Source organism: Rattus norvegicus, chromosome 1 (assembly GCF_021556685.1).
Source record: "Rattus norvegicus strain SHRSP/BbbUtx chromosome 1, alternate assembly SHRSP_T2T, whole genome shotgun sequence".
NCBI lineage: Eukaryota > Metazoa > Chordata > Mammalia > Rodentia > Muridae > Rattus > Rattus norvegicus.
The window spans coordinates 219,259,823-219,264,691 of NC_141534.1; positions in this window are offsets into that span (position 1 = coordinate 219,259,823).

Genomic DNA, 4,869 nt, shown 5'->3' on the forward strand with positions numbered 1-4,869 from the left:
GGTAGGGCTGGATTTGAGGAAAGATCCTGTGTAAATTTGGTTTTGTCATGGAATATCTTGGTTTCTCCATCTGTGTTAATTTGAGAGTTTTGCTGGATACAGTAACCTGGGCTGGCATTTGTGTTCTCTTAGGGTCTGTATTAAAAGCATTAAGGGAAAAAGGTCAAGTAACATATAAAGGCAGACCTATCAGAATTACACCAGACTTCTCACCAGAGACTATGAAAGCCAGAAGATCCTGGACAGATGTCATACAGGATGATATTTTCTAGCTGCATCCATTATCCTGCAAAATTCATGCCATCCTTGTTTTCTCTTTTTTACTTTTTTAAGATTTTATTTTATTTTTATTTTTATTTTTTATTGGATATATGTTTTCCCCTTTCTCGTTTCCCAGCCATAAATTCCCTATCTCTTTCCCCTTCCCCTTTCTTCTATCAGGTATTCCCCCACCCAACCACCCACCCCTTCCCAACTCCCAACCCTGACATTCCCCTACACTGGAGGGTGGGTGGTCCAGCCTTTGGAGGACCAAGGACTTATCCTCCCTTTGGTGCCCAACAAGGCCATCCTCTGCTGCATATGCAGCTAGAGCCATGGGTCTGTCCATGGGTGGTGGTTTAGTCCCTGGGAACTCTGGTTGGTTGGTACTGTTATTTTAATGGGATTACAGACCCCTTTGGCTCCTTCAATCCTATCTCTAACTCTTTCAGTGGGGACCCCATTCTCAGTTCAATATTTGGCTGTAGCTTTCACCTCTCTATTTGTCATGCTCTGGCTAAGTCTCTCAGGAGACAGCCTGTCAGCATGTACCTCTTGGCATCAGCAATATTGTCTGGGTTTGGTGGCTGTATGTATATGGGCTGGATACAATCCATAGACCACATGAAGCTCAAGAAGGACTGTGGGCCTCCAGTGCCAGGGAGAGAGGGGTGGCTCTCCCATGGAGATCTCTCACCTGGCTAGGTGCTCAGGGGGAAAGAACTCAGGCAGGGAGGGGAAACAGCTACAGACAACCCCAGCTGCCACCCCTTCTCCTTTGCACTGCTGACTGCTGCTTTGGTTGCTCAGGCAGAGCTGAGCTAGAAGGAGTCTAAATAGCCAGCAAGGGGTGCAGGGGAGCTTCTGGTGGAGATTTAGAGAGAGCAGATCTCTTCACAAGCACCAGTGTTACAGCTCTTATGACAGCTCTCAGACGATGGAATAATTCCTGCATACCTTTAATTCTGAACACAACAGTTTTGGATGGCTCATCTACATATTTGGGGGCACAGTCCTGTTTCTATGACTGATCTGTGAGCCTGGGTGACCTGTGGTCACATCTTCACCTGTGGAGTAGGGGTTTGGGGTATTAACCTCTGTGACTGATCTGTCTTGGGCCTATGTAACCTGTGGTCACATCCTCACCTGTGGAGGAGGGGCTTGTGGCATTGCTCTGATCTGTCTCAAACCACTCTACAGGGGTTCGTGGGGGGCTAAGCTACGTGACACCCTGATAATCTGGGAGAATGGGAATGTACCTGCCATCCCGTTTAGGGTCCCCTGGGGATTCAATCTGTCTCGACCAGGAATCAGGGTATCTTCCACTGCCCACTGCCCCACAAAGGACAACTAAAATGCAGATGCTTCAGTCCTTCTTAGAAGGGGGAACAGAATATTCATAGGAGGGAATACAGAGACAAAGTGTGGAGTAGAGACTGAAGGAAAGTTCATCCAGAGACGGCCCCATCTGGGGATCCGTCCCATATACTGTCACCAAACTCAGACAATGTTGGATGCCAAGAAGTGCCAGCTGACTGAAGCCTTATATAGCTGTCTCCTGAGAGGCTCAGTCAGAGCCTGACAAATACAGAGTCAGATGCTCTCAACCAACCAATCATTGGACTGAAAACAGAATCCCCAGTGGAGGAGTTTGAAAAAAGGCTAAAGGAGATGAATGGTTTTTCAAATCCATAGGAAGAGCAACAATATCAACCAACCAGACCCCTCAGAGCTCCCTGAGACTAAACCACCAACCAAAGAGTACCCATGGAGGGATCCATGGCTCCAGTACATATGTAACAGAGGATGGACTTACTGGGCATCAATGAGAGGAGAGGCCCTTGGGCCTGTGAAGGCTCAGTGTCCCATTATAGGGTAAATCCAGGGCGAGGAGATGTGAGGGAGTGGGTGAGTACATGGGGAACACTCTCATAGAGGCAAGAGGAGGAGAAAAGGGATAGGGGGATTCCAGAGGGGAAACCAGGAAAAGAGATAACATTGTAAATAAAGAAAATATCCAATAAAAATATGGGGAAAAAGGAAGAAGAATCCCTCACAGGTGTACTCAGCAGCTTGGGTTTTAGCTAATTCCAGATGAATATGGTCAAGTTGACTACCAAGAACAGCCATCACAGCAGCCAACATCTTACTATCTCTGTCTCTAGAGCTCCTCCCTTACCCTACTTTCCCGGTTTTGTAGCTATTCCAGGTTATATGCTCACATCTACAGATTCAAAGCTAAAATCCACAAACAAGAAAGTGAAGTCCATGTGACGTTCATTTTCCTGGGTCTGAGTTACCTCACTAAATATAGCATTTTCTAGTTCCAGCCATTTGACAATATAATTCCCAACTGCATTAGTGGGATACTACAAATTTTCTGAAAGACTCCCAGGTTCTTTGTGAAATGCTATTACATTGAAGTTCAGGCTCTATAGATAGGTTCATTTTAAGAAACACTCCTCATGAATGGATACAGAAAATGTGGTACATCTACACAATGGAATACTACTCAGCTATCAAAAACAATGACTTTATGAAATTCATAGGCAAATGGTTGGAACTGGAAAATATCATCCTGAGTGAGGTAACCCAATCACAGAAAAACACACATGGTATGCACTCATTAATAAGTGGTTATTAGCCCAAATGCTTGAATTACCCTAGATGCACAGAACACATGAAACTCAAGACGGATGATCAAAATGCGAATGCTTCACTCCTTTAAAAGGGGAACAAGAATACCCTTGGCAGGGAATAGGGAGGCAAAGATTAAAACAGAGGCAGAAGGAACACCCACTCAGAGCCTGCCCCACATGTGGCCCATACATATACAGCCATCAAACTAGATAAGATGGAGGAAGCAAAGAAGTGCAGGCCGACAGGAACCGGATGTAGATCTCTCCTGAGAAACACAGCCAGAATACAGCAAATACATAGGCGAATGCCAGCAGCAAACCACTGAACTGAGAACGGGACCCCCGTTGAAGGAATCAGAGAAAGGACTGGAAGAGCTTGAAGGGGTTTTGAGACCCCATATGTACAACAATGCCAAGCAACCAGAGCTTCCAGGGACTAAGCCACTACCCAAAGACTATACATGGACTGACCCTGGGCTCCAACCTCATAGGTAGCCATGAATAGCCTAGTAAGAGCACCAGTAGAAGGGGAAGCCCTTGGTCCTGCTAAGACTGAACCCCCAGTGAATGTGATTGTTGGGGGGAGGGCGGTAATGGGGGGAGGATGGGAGGGGAACAGCCATATAGAAGGGGACGGGGGGGGGGTTTGGGGGATGTTGGCCTGGAAACTGGGAAAGGGAATAACATTCGAAATGTAAATAAGAAATACTCAAGTTGGGCGCAAAGATCCCGCTGATAGTCTGCGGGGACTTCAACGCAGAGCCAACCGAAGAGGTCCACAAACACTTTGCTTCCTCCAGCATCAACCTCAACAGCGCCTACAAGCTCCTGAGCCCCGACGGACAGTCAGAGCCTCCCTACACAACCTGGAAGATCAGGACCTCAGGGGAGTATCGCCACACCCTGGACTACATCTGGTACTCCAGACATGCTCTGAGTGTCACGTCTGCTCTGGACCTGCTCACCGAAGAACAGATTGGGCCTAACCGGCTCCCATCCTTCCATTACCCTTCAGACCACCTGTCACTAGTGTGTGACTTCAGCTTTAACGAGGAGCCTGATGAACTTTTATAAACTCTCTCATCTTAGCCACAAGAGTCTTAACCAGGGATGTTTTGGGAAACTGAACTAGGATAGGAAATTGCCTGGAAAAGGACACCCAGTTTCTGCCACTTAACTCTCCATTTCCAGCATGCCCATGGGAAAAATATCGTTCACAAACCTTTCCAGTTAAAACCTGCATTGAGAAGGTGTTTGCACTCCAGTTCAAGTGTGTGCTGTCATCCGTGTACCGTCCTCTCCCGGTTAGGGGCATTAGTAGCATAGGCTTTCTTGTGTTTTAGTTGTGGGTATTATAAAACCCAGTTTGTTAGCCCTTCAGAATTCAAAGTAAGACGTAGGAAGTTTTCTAGATATCATTTCAAGTTATTTATTTGTGGGATTTTTAAATGTCAGTGGGAAATGCATGGTAATATTTATTTTTTTATATCTTCATGTAAAATTACATGGATTATATAGCATTGTGGACATTTTAGAACCATGCAGGTACAGACTTAATTCCTTAAAACTTAAAAAGGATTTTATTTGCTGATCTGACAGAATGTACACTAAGGAACTTTTTACCCCTGGGGGATTTGTGGCTTCATATGAATGTTCTTCACAAATAATCCGTTTGCTATGCCTCCAACTTCCTCATTGTGTTTCAGAGATTCAGTAGCATTCGGTTCTAGTTTCCCCTGTAGTAAGTCACTGTCGGGTATTTGTGCCTTTTCTGTTGTGATGACATTGGTAGACATGTGAATATTACTCCATCACTTCTTCTGGAATGTGCTTTTTACAAGTAGCTTGAGAACAGTTGCTAAGAATATTAGTGAGAAATCCTATCAAGACGCCAGGTGTGATCTCAACACTCAGCTGAGACAAGGAAGTCTGTCTTGGAGGCCAGCTTGGGCTGTATATCAAGACCCTC